Consider the following 10931-nt stretch of genomic DNA (forward strand, 5'->3'; position numbering starts at 1 on the left):
CTTTATTAGTATTTACTGTCGAAGTGTCCAAACTTGTCACAAGTTGAACTTGCTATATTACCAAGCTTCTTTGGCACATAAAGCCTCCTTTATCATCAATTCATACCTTAATGTAATTACTGTAACCGGTTCAAGCATTGTTTTTATTCTTTGTATGGCTAGAGCATCGAGATCACCAAAACGTAGTTTCTTCAATTTTGCCATCATCAAAACTTTGGTTAATAGGAAGGAAAAATGAACGCGCATGTAATTTCGATTTGATTTTGTTGCAATTTCAGAACAATTATATCAAATTTTTAGAATATCATTTAAAAGATGAGATGATTTCAAATGAAAAATATTTACACTTGTATACTCACGCGTAGAAATATTCACGGAGAAACTCGCGCTAAAATGACGTCACAAGGAAGCTACAGAGACGTTAATAAAAATATGACGATATAGGGCAGCGAGAAATTCAAACATGGTGTATATACATGAAATATGCCTACGTGACAAGTCTGTGTGATTTACACACCGATAACTCACACTAAACTTAAAAACATTCCTTAAATGGCAACAAAAGTATAATTACACACCTAAAGTGTCGATTTCATTACACTATGAGTTATTATCTTGCTTCAAGGAAGGAAATGCTTAAAAGAACATTATTTATGGCACAAATGATGCAATATGCAATAAGTATTGTGTATACTACGCCATATAATTATATAAAATGGTCGATGAATTAAGATCGTTTATTATGCCCCAATCGAACCCCTAGCAAACAAAGTCATCATCCGCATTTTCAACTGAAAATAGCCAATCAATGAATTCGGTTGCAAAATTAAAAAAAATCCACGAATTTGATCATGCAAAATTTCAATTCGTAGAATTTCATTTATGGAAAAGATTGCAAAACAGGACACACCACGAACATCAATATCAAACGTCATTTTTCCTGATGAATGCTTAATGCCCTTCTCTTATTTAGGATTTTCCCATATACTCATATCTCTAAAACTAATTTCTTGAGAAGGAATGCTACACCTTAATCTCCCTCAGTAAAAAGCTTCACGTGAAAAAAGATCACACATCTTTAACTGGTTAACTGGTTAAATAACATTCTTTCTCTATGAAACTACTATATATTTTACTAGATATTTTAATTTAAAAAATTGAAAAAATACAGAATGCAAGATAGTCCATTGAAAATTAATGCGAATTGTATCTTCTACATTGTAATACTGAAATAGATGCATTTCATAAAAACACAAACAACCCCTCACCTCCCCCACGTATATATATATATATATATATATATATATATATATATATATATATATATATATATATATATATATATATATATATATATATATATATAGTTGATATCACGTCATACCATACAGTAAATCTAATCATAAAAGAAAAAAAAATTGAACACTTTCCAAAATTTCGTCTACGGAAGCCTATTTAGGAGTAGGACCAATCAAAAAATATTTTTGAATTCGATATTACGAATTGTCGAATTTGTAAGAACGAATTTAATTTGTTAAAACAATATTTTGAATTCGTTATAACGAATTTCAATTGTTATAACAAATTGTTGAATTCGTTATGAAGAATTCAAAAATTTGTTATAACAGATTAAATTCGTTTAAACGAATTCTAAAATTTGTAATAACGAATTTAATTCTTTAAACAAATTCTAAACTTTGTTATAACAAATTAAAGTTGTTTAATCAAATTCGACAATTGAAGTTTATAGAAAAATATTTGTGAATTTGTTATAACGAATTCAAAAAAATTGTTATAAGAAATTTAATTTGTTATAACGAATTCAAAAATTTTATAACGAACTTAAGTTGTTATAACAATTTTTAGAATCCGTTTGAACGAATTTGATTCGTTATTACAATATTTTGAATTCGTTATAACGAATTTAAGTTATTATATGATTGAATAATTTCCCTCTTTCTGATTGGCTGAGATCCAACAATGTTAGAAAAATACTACGTTATATTGACCTACACGTGACCTTCCAGGTCAATATAAGGAATTATTGCAGGTCAATATAATGAATCACGTGACCTTCCAGGTCAATATAAAGAATTATTGCAGGTCAATATCATGAATTATTCCTGTTCCATTTTTTCATGTTACAATGTGTTCTTGTTGAAATTTCTCGTTAAAACTTTCAATTAATGCAAAAAAAAAAAAAAAAAAAAAAAAAAAAAAACAGTCTTGTAGGAGTTTGCTATCATTTAATCATATAATAAAACAGTTATTGCTGTTTTTTGAGGTCAATACGATAGTTTTGAACATAAATCCATCATAAATTGAACTTTTAAATGTACGAACACCTGAAGATGGATGTATGAAATGTATGTACAACTGAAGATGGATGTAGGTAAATCTAGAAGCGCTAGTGAATTGACATTTGGAGACTGTATTATACATCTGCATGTGCTTAATTACATGACACTTTTACCTTTTGAATACAAAATTAGTTTGCAGAGTTAAATACACTTGGTTTAACATAAAAATGCTCGTAGATGTCATATTTTTTTTTCAAGCAACACATAAGCAACCCCTGCAGCTATCTGTTTCATCTGGATCGCATTCAAAGAGTTTTGTATAAGCAACTTGCTGTGAAGGTTAAATTAAGACTGAGAGCCACGTCCCTATCTGTTAGTGTTATCTGGTTCCCTTAAAAAGCCATAATTCCGTTAAAAATAAATCAAGCGAAACGAAATGAAAAAGATCGGTACAATCACATTGACCAAAAATCAGCTCGTTTAGAAAAAAAAGGAGATGAGAACGAAGTGGGACAGACTTACAGGCAGACAGAGGAATAGATAGAGGGACAGACAGACGAGGAGGAAACCTATAGTCCCCTACGGTTTAATAGGGGACTAATAATTACACCTTCACACCATATAAGATGAATATTATATGCATCAAAAATTATACTAAATATATTCGTCAAAAGTTGGCTTAAATCATCACACATATATGCTTAAAATACTCATTTATCAACTTATCTTTTCCTGGCAATTTTAAAAAATTTCAACCGGTTATAACATCTACAACCTCCTCAATAATTATAGTTCTTGTTCATTAAATACAGTATTCACACAACATCCGTATTTTTAAAAAAGTCAATATTTGTATCATCAAAACAGACACTTAGATTTCTGAATTTGATTTTGATTTGAACTTATTTTATTGTAATAATACATACAAAAGGATTTGATACAAGTTCTTTCAACTTAATAAATCCTTTCCTTGTTATACAAACAATGAATACAATATGATTGTCATAATAAATAAATTGAGATAATTTACGAAAATTTATGTTTTACATGTAATATATATGAAAATTATAAAGACGCATACTCTGAGTAATCTACCAGAGCTCTAATTGCTAGCGCTCTCGAGCGCTAGCAACTACGTTAGTCTATATTTCTGGAATACGCATGCTCGACTTCACGGTCGGGCATTCTGGGAAAACTACTGTAGATAGACTCTGCGATAACAATTTCGTTTTGTCATACAAATATAGATATGATCAGAATTTACACTAGCCTTTCCTGTCTGATATGTGCGATATACATTTCTTACGTTAGAGACAGGCAATACCAGTCTAGATCCGGGTTCTGAATTTTTTTTTATTTATTGTCTAACCTACACATAAAAGTACAAGAAAAACTCAGGTCGTATAATGCCAAGATTCTAGACATCTAGTTTTCCCTACAGTTATACCACCTTCCTGGATAATTTCGGCAAGCTCGGACAAAAATCTTTTCAGAGTATGTCGGAAAGACATGTCAGTTTAGTTTTTATCATCTAAAAATACATATGATCTGAAGTTTCGTGTTTTGTTGTCTATCCTGCACGTAAATGAACAAAAAGTAACAGTAACTCTGGTCTTATAAAACGAAGACTGTTATTTCTAAAATTGTAATGAAAATCTAGCTTTTCTAATCTACCTTCATTGATTTTTCCGGCAAGTTCGGAAAACCGCCGCAACCTCGGATATGTTTACCGAGCTTGCCGGAAAGTTCCGAGAAGATGCGATTGCTAAAATATAGTAGCAACTATAGGTACTCATTGCTTCTACTGACCTTTTTTCACCTCCAAATTGAAATTACAGTAGAATACAGAATGCTTAAAGCACAGTTAGGAGTTATGCCATTGTCGACGTGAAGCCCACTCTTAGATTCACCATTCTGAATTATGACCCCCCCCCGACTCACCCCCCCCCCCCCAGTGCTCCAAAGTGCCTTCTTATTAATAATCGATTCAGCAAATTTAACAAATGGTTCAGATATCTTCTGTATTTTATTATGCTACAGCGCTAGCTCACCAATCTTTTTAAAAGATAAGCTTGTGTTACATATACACTGATTACAATGTTTATTGAACAAGAAGCTTTCATGTTTGCTAAAACATTTAAAATTTTCATTCTGCATATACATATCATGCACCGGTAGACAAGGATTCGTTTCCACATAATAAACAATGAGTGTCTATTATATTTTACTGGTTAAGTTGAAGAATAGTGTTTATTAAGTCATTTCTTGGACGTTCATATTTCTTGCATACAAAGAAAAAATGATAAATGTCTGCAGTTTGGCCGCAAGTACATTTGGGGGAAGAAATTATATTTCTCCGATATAAGTCGCTATTTAGGATACAATTATGTCTTAATTTAGTGTGAATTATATTCCAAAAACGTTTTCCATATGAAAAACAAGAAGGAGGTTTAGAGGATGGTGTACAAATACTTTTCTTAAATAGATTGATGCACTTTAATTCCCTCACTCCCAGATTGAGAGAATTCCAGTTGTTAATTACGTCTGGGACAAAGGATTTTTTAAAGAATTCAAGTCTACATTTCGGAAATGTGTAGTTTTCTGTATTACGAGTATTGTATGATGAAATGTTCCCTCGAGTATTTGGAAAAATCTCTTTTAAGTAATCAGGGACAGTGTTATTATATATTTTAAACATTGTAGTTAATTTAATTTTCATCCTTCTCTCTACAAGAGGTTCCCATCCCGTTTCTGAATAGAGCGATTCACTAGAAACAAAAATGGGGAGACCTGTAATGATTCGTGCGGCAGTAAGCTGAACTTTGTGTACATCCATCCCAGACAACGGATGCATATTCAAGGTGAGGCCTAACAAAAGCGATGTACATTTTAGAAAGTGTGTTACGTCCAAGAATGAATTTGAGTTTTTTCAAAAGACCAAGTTTTTTATATGCAGTATTTCTATGCTATTAATATATTCAGACCAACTTAAGTCTTGTAAAAAAAAGTAGTCCAAGATGTTTATGCGTGGATACACACTCTATTTGACATTGTTGAAAATATAATTTTGGAAGCTCAATTTTTTTTTAAGTACTAGTGTAAAGAATATAGCTTTAGTTTTTGAAGGATTAAATTTTAATAACCATTTTTTAGACCATTCATCTAAAACTTCTAGATCGTGATTGATATTATATTCTATGTTAGCAACATTTGACGAAGACCTTTGTATAGAATTGTCATCTGCAAATAATCTACAAAGTGATAACATGTTTTCTGAAACATCATTTATGTATATTAGAAATAACAAGGGACCAAGGACTGAGCCTTAGGGTACCCCGGCATTGCTTGATGACATTGCTAGAAGACAAAGTATCTTTGTACATAACTTTTTGAGTTCGATTGTTCAGGTAACTTTGAAACGATTCAAAAAGATTGCCAGAAATTCCGTACGTTTGTAATTTAAAAAGGAGACCCTTGTGTCATACTCTATCGAGAGCCTTTGATAAATCACAAAATATCATACAACATGATTTTCCCTCATCAATACTTTTAGCAATACAATGTACTGTGGTATGTTTCTAGCAATTGATAAACGGTTGAGTGACCAGGTAGAAAACCTGCCTGGTATTTGTAGAACAAATCATTTGTATGAAAATAATTATACACATGCTTAAAAATTATTCTTTCCATAATTTTACTTAGGCAACTCAGTATGATACTGATCTATAGTTTGATGTTAAAGACGGGTCGTCTTTTTTGAAAAGAGGCAGTACATGAGCTAGTTTCCAGTGGTAAGGGAAAACGTTTTCTTTTAGAGACCTGTTAAATATTTCTGAAATGTTCGAAAAATTCTTTTCTAAATTTACAATTAGGCTACGATTCTTAAAATATTACAAAAAATCTCTCAGCTAAGATCGCCTCAGTGATTCTTTGACATTACATGAACTCGCATTTTACACTATACATGTACAATTCAACAAGGACACCGCAAAGCGGAGCACCCCCTCGAAAAAGAGCACATCGATCCCAATATAAAACTTCCGTAACGCACGAAATCCCCATCCCCCTCCCCAAAACACACACGCACACAAACGCGTTACTATTATATCCCCTCCAATTTCGTTGCGATTGGATAGTACTTTTTTTCATTCAATAAAAAATAGTCTATTAAATGACCTCTACATCTGTTGATTACATAGAGGATACTCAATGTTTTGAGTTGGATATGGAATTACATGGCCGTAGGAACTAATGGGGGGGGGGGCACGGGGGCCGTGCCCCCATAATTTTGCCGATATACAGATTATTATAGAAAACATAGCTACTTTATGCTTGTGCCCCCTCATTAAGAACGTCTGATGACCTTTCCTTTCTTTCTTTTTGCTCGTCAAGGAATTTTTGGTAGTTGGTAGTGCCCCCTCAACTGAAAATGTATGGCTGTGTTCCCTCAAACTGGAACTGCTTCCTATACAAGCCTGGAATTTATTTCACGAGTGGGAAAGAATTTTTTGATATTTTCAAGAGTTCCATACATAAATTTTCTCTTGGTAAATTCTTAATAAATCTAGACCACATTTCATCAAAGTAAGGTTTATCTGTAATGGCATTTTTACTTTTATGTTTATCATACTATACTGTGTATACAAAATGGCTCAAAAAGGCTTTGATCAATTTTGATGCAAACAACTGTACACTTTATCATGTAGGCATTTCAAAATTTGAGTACTCTTCGCTATATGTTTTTTGATCAGCAAGTTGAGCCCCCACCTTTAAACCTTTCCTTTACTTCTGCATAATGTATGAATATCATATTCAATACTCTAAAAAATATGTTCTGAAAAATCAGTATATTTATCAATCCAGCATTCTGATAGAAATACATGTACTGTCATAATTATAGAATAGGCTCAGCAAAATTCGCGTCATTTTGCTTATTCTCAATTGACCTATTCACATTAATTCATGAAAAAAGAGGGAATGAACTTCAAAGCTTCTGAGATTTTCTGAAAATAAAATGTTGATACTGTTTGCTAAACCATTCCCTAAAGCCTCCTTTAGAATATGTATAGCATTTGAAGCAAACATGGGAAAGTTTGGAATCCTACGTAATTTATGCAAGTTTTGTCTAAGTAAGTTTTTTAAGTTACATGGGGAAGTGTCTACCCATAGTTCATTTACTCATCCGTTAAAGTGAAATATAACATCCAAAGCATTGAAAGTAGTAACTATGTATAGTTTCATCATCCAGGGTCCAGGTATATAGACCCAACAATGCATTGAGAATAGACCAGCACTAGGAAACTCATCCTGAAAATATAGGTCAGATGCAGTTCAGCATACAGAATACGGCTGGTAACAAGCATCCCTGGCTCCATAATACATACGCGTTTAGTTCAAGTAGGCCTTTCTTTTCCTTGGGAACTGACCTATTCCAAAACTGAACCTGGGAGCCGATGTCCGTCAGCATAATATACTGTAATAATCTTACCTCGATTTGCTTTCAGTGTCCTAAAATTATTGCGAAGTGTTAATATGTACTCGCCAAATATTCAAAGCAACTGGTGAATAAATTGTAGCAATTTGAGTTTTGAAACAATATACGTTTCTTTGAAGTCAGACAATGTAATCTTTTGAAACTTCTATGAGTATTCTTTGAGTGTATGAGTTTTTAATGCTTTGACATTACTCAATTTTTATTTAGATCATTAAAGAGGTGTGAGGTATTCCCTTTCATCGATCCTGATAACAAAAAGACCCTTTTACAAAATAAACATACACGTCGTGTATGAGTACAGTGTGGGTTTCCGCACTTTTGATTCATTGCAGGATCGTAAATTTTGCTTTGTCTAAAATCGAAAATGCGGAAGTTTGATATTGTTGTTTTAAACAAAGTTAAAACTACATGTACATGTATATGTATGTAGTACATATAATAATTTTGTCCAGTCTTAGGGGATGTAAGATTGTTAGTCACACAAACTTACTGAGCATAGACAAGCTCGTAAACGTTTAGAATGGCATTGTCGGTCTCTATCGTATGCGCATATCATACAGGCAAGGCTAGTTTAGTAAATGATCTCTTTATCGATGTTGATTATTTTCATTCACGATGACTCTGACCACTAAAATATAAAAACTGAATATCAGATGTGTAATCCACATCGCTCACGGGAGTATAACAACCGGTGATGAGATGTTTTAGTATTACCGCGCATGAACTTATGATAAACCATTGATAGTCGTCCAGCAGATAATTATCCCCTCGCAACGGAGTTGGAGGGGATATAGTAACGCAATTGTGTATGTGGGTGTGTCTGTGTGTGTTGCAGAGCATTTAACCAAACAACATCAGAATATTATTCCAAAAACAGGTCTAGAAAATGCAAAATATTTTTTTATAAATTGAGTTTTAAGGAGTCTTAAAAAGGCTGGGTGGACAACAAATTACCAACCTAAAAATATGAAATGATTTTTCAAAGAAAAAAAAACGTGTTCCAGCTAGAATTTTTAATGCAATTTTCCTACATTTTAATACAGTTCTTCTTTTCTAAGGGTTTTATTAGTCAGAAAATGGCCCTCTTTTTAACATAAAAAATTGCATTATTTTATGGAAGTAGTTCACTCTATAAATGAAACATCGGAGCCACTGTTTTTTCAAATTTAGTTATCAATAAAATCATATCAAGTCTTAATTCATGGTTTCAAAACAATGATTTTTTTTCAAAGCAATAAAGGTATTAAAATAGGAAATAGAATTGCAATTTTGGTTGCAGCCGCGAAGTTAGTAACTGACTCTGCAATAGCCAATAGCCATTTAGAATATTTTTTACGACGCCCTGTAATTGTGAAATATAAAAGGGAATTGATTATTCTATTTGATGGATACGGTATCGAAATGAGATAGTTTATAGGTACATTAGCCATTTTCATGAGGGGGATATAATAAAGGCGCAGTGATTAATTTGAAATGTCCTTGGAAATTGGATCCTTCAATAAGCATTTAACAATATGATGGAGTAAATGTTGCCCATCGTAGAGTGTATGGAGGTGGTTATTTCATACAACTGTAAAAAGATTATTTTTGTATTTCAAAAGCATTTTGTGGGATTAAGTAGCAATGGGGATGAGTAGAAGCTCTTTCCAACAGTACACAGCACAAAACAATTTCGATTTTCGAATCGCTCTTTGGTATACATGTATATTGTAATTACTATCCGAATGAAGAATCGAAAATGCGTCGATTAACAACATTTATTGAGAATAAATTCCATAGTTTAATGTTTATTTAATTTCAATGTTTACCTGGCCATGTGGTTGTGTTGTGTTTTGTCCAGTTTGGTAGAGTTACGTGACGGTTTTTAATGATAATTAACTAGTCAGCCAGGTCGTAGCTCTTCACTAAAACATCCAGACCTTAAAAATCCTGAAAGTAGCAGGTTAGATTTCTCTTATTAATTGATTAATTAATCCTCTTTACTTTTTGACTATGACATGTAAAGTAAACATAAAGTTTATCAAAAGCTTTTAAAAGATTTAAATAAGTTATAATTAATCATTTTGCTTGATTAAAAGGCTAATTAGATTTTAAGGAATAATCTGAATGTTAAAACTGCATACAAGAGTGTGTGCAGCACCTACAACTGTTTTATATAATTATTTTGATGACTAGGTTTCCCATGATTTGATGTAATTTCAGTATATATATGTATGATATATTAAATATTAAAGCCTCTAGGCACAGAATATGCATGATATATTTTAGATATTATTTTTAATACTTGAAATTGGTTAATGAAGCTATTGGTTATTAAGTATGTCTGACATATATTTTTGATGTACCAAGCTAAAACCAAAATCTAATTTTACTTCTTACTTTTTATTTATTACTTTTTATGAGTTTTATCTGTAAATTAAGCCCTAAGTAAAATTAAGAATATTCAGAGTGATTGGCCTTTATTCAGAGTGCGTACTGTATATATTTATCATGAAGGAAAATATAGTGTTGAACATTATGTTATACTATTATATTTCATGTGTGATTTGTTATTTTGTGTTTATAATTACTTGCTTTGTTTATAATGTATTTTCAATTTTAGTGCTCAAGATCTGATTACCATGTAAATAAACAAGTGAACCCTCACAGTGTCTCATTCTTATTGGACCTGTAACACTAACGTGACGATTTTCTGAAAGAATCAAATTACAATTTTACAACAATACACATTTTCCATAATGTAAATTTTAATTAAGGAGATGGGTGAACAAGGCGCACAGAATTTCTATAGCTTCAGATATATAAAAATCATGATCAATTTGTGAATTTCTAATTATTGAAATTTATGAAAATGTGATAAACAAAACTTTTTGAGGAAACTTTCCTCGGCAAAAATTATTCTGTTACTAAAAAAATAATGTGGTTTTTTTTTTATGTCCACCTTATCTCCTATGTGGACATCTGCTATCGGTCTTTGCCACTTTTACCAGGTTTGCAATGCAGGCAAATGCCCCTGGATACATCTAACGTTAGTTTTTTTGTAGCATTTACTTCTTTCTTGAAATCCTACGGAATGCATGAGTTTGTCTTCATCACAGGCACTTGGGGTATGCCCCCCCCTTTTCCATTTTTTTTTA

This window comes from Saccostrea echinata, unplaced genomic scaffold (assembly GCF_033153115.1).
Source record: "Saccostrea echinata isolate AGI-Se365-2 ecotype Australia unplaced genomic scaffold, CSIRO_AGI_Sech_v1 ptg000054l, whole genome shotgun sequence".
NCBI lineage: Eukaryota > Metazoa > Mollusca > Bivalvia > Ostreida > Ostreidae > Saccostrea > Saccostrea echinata.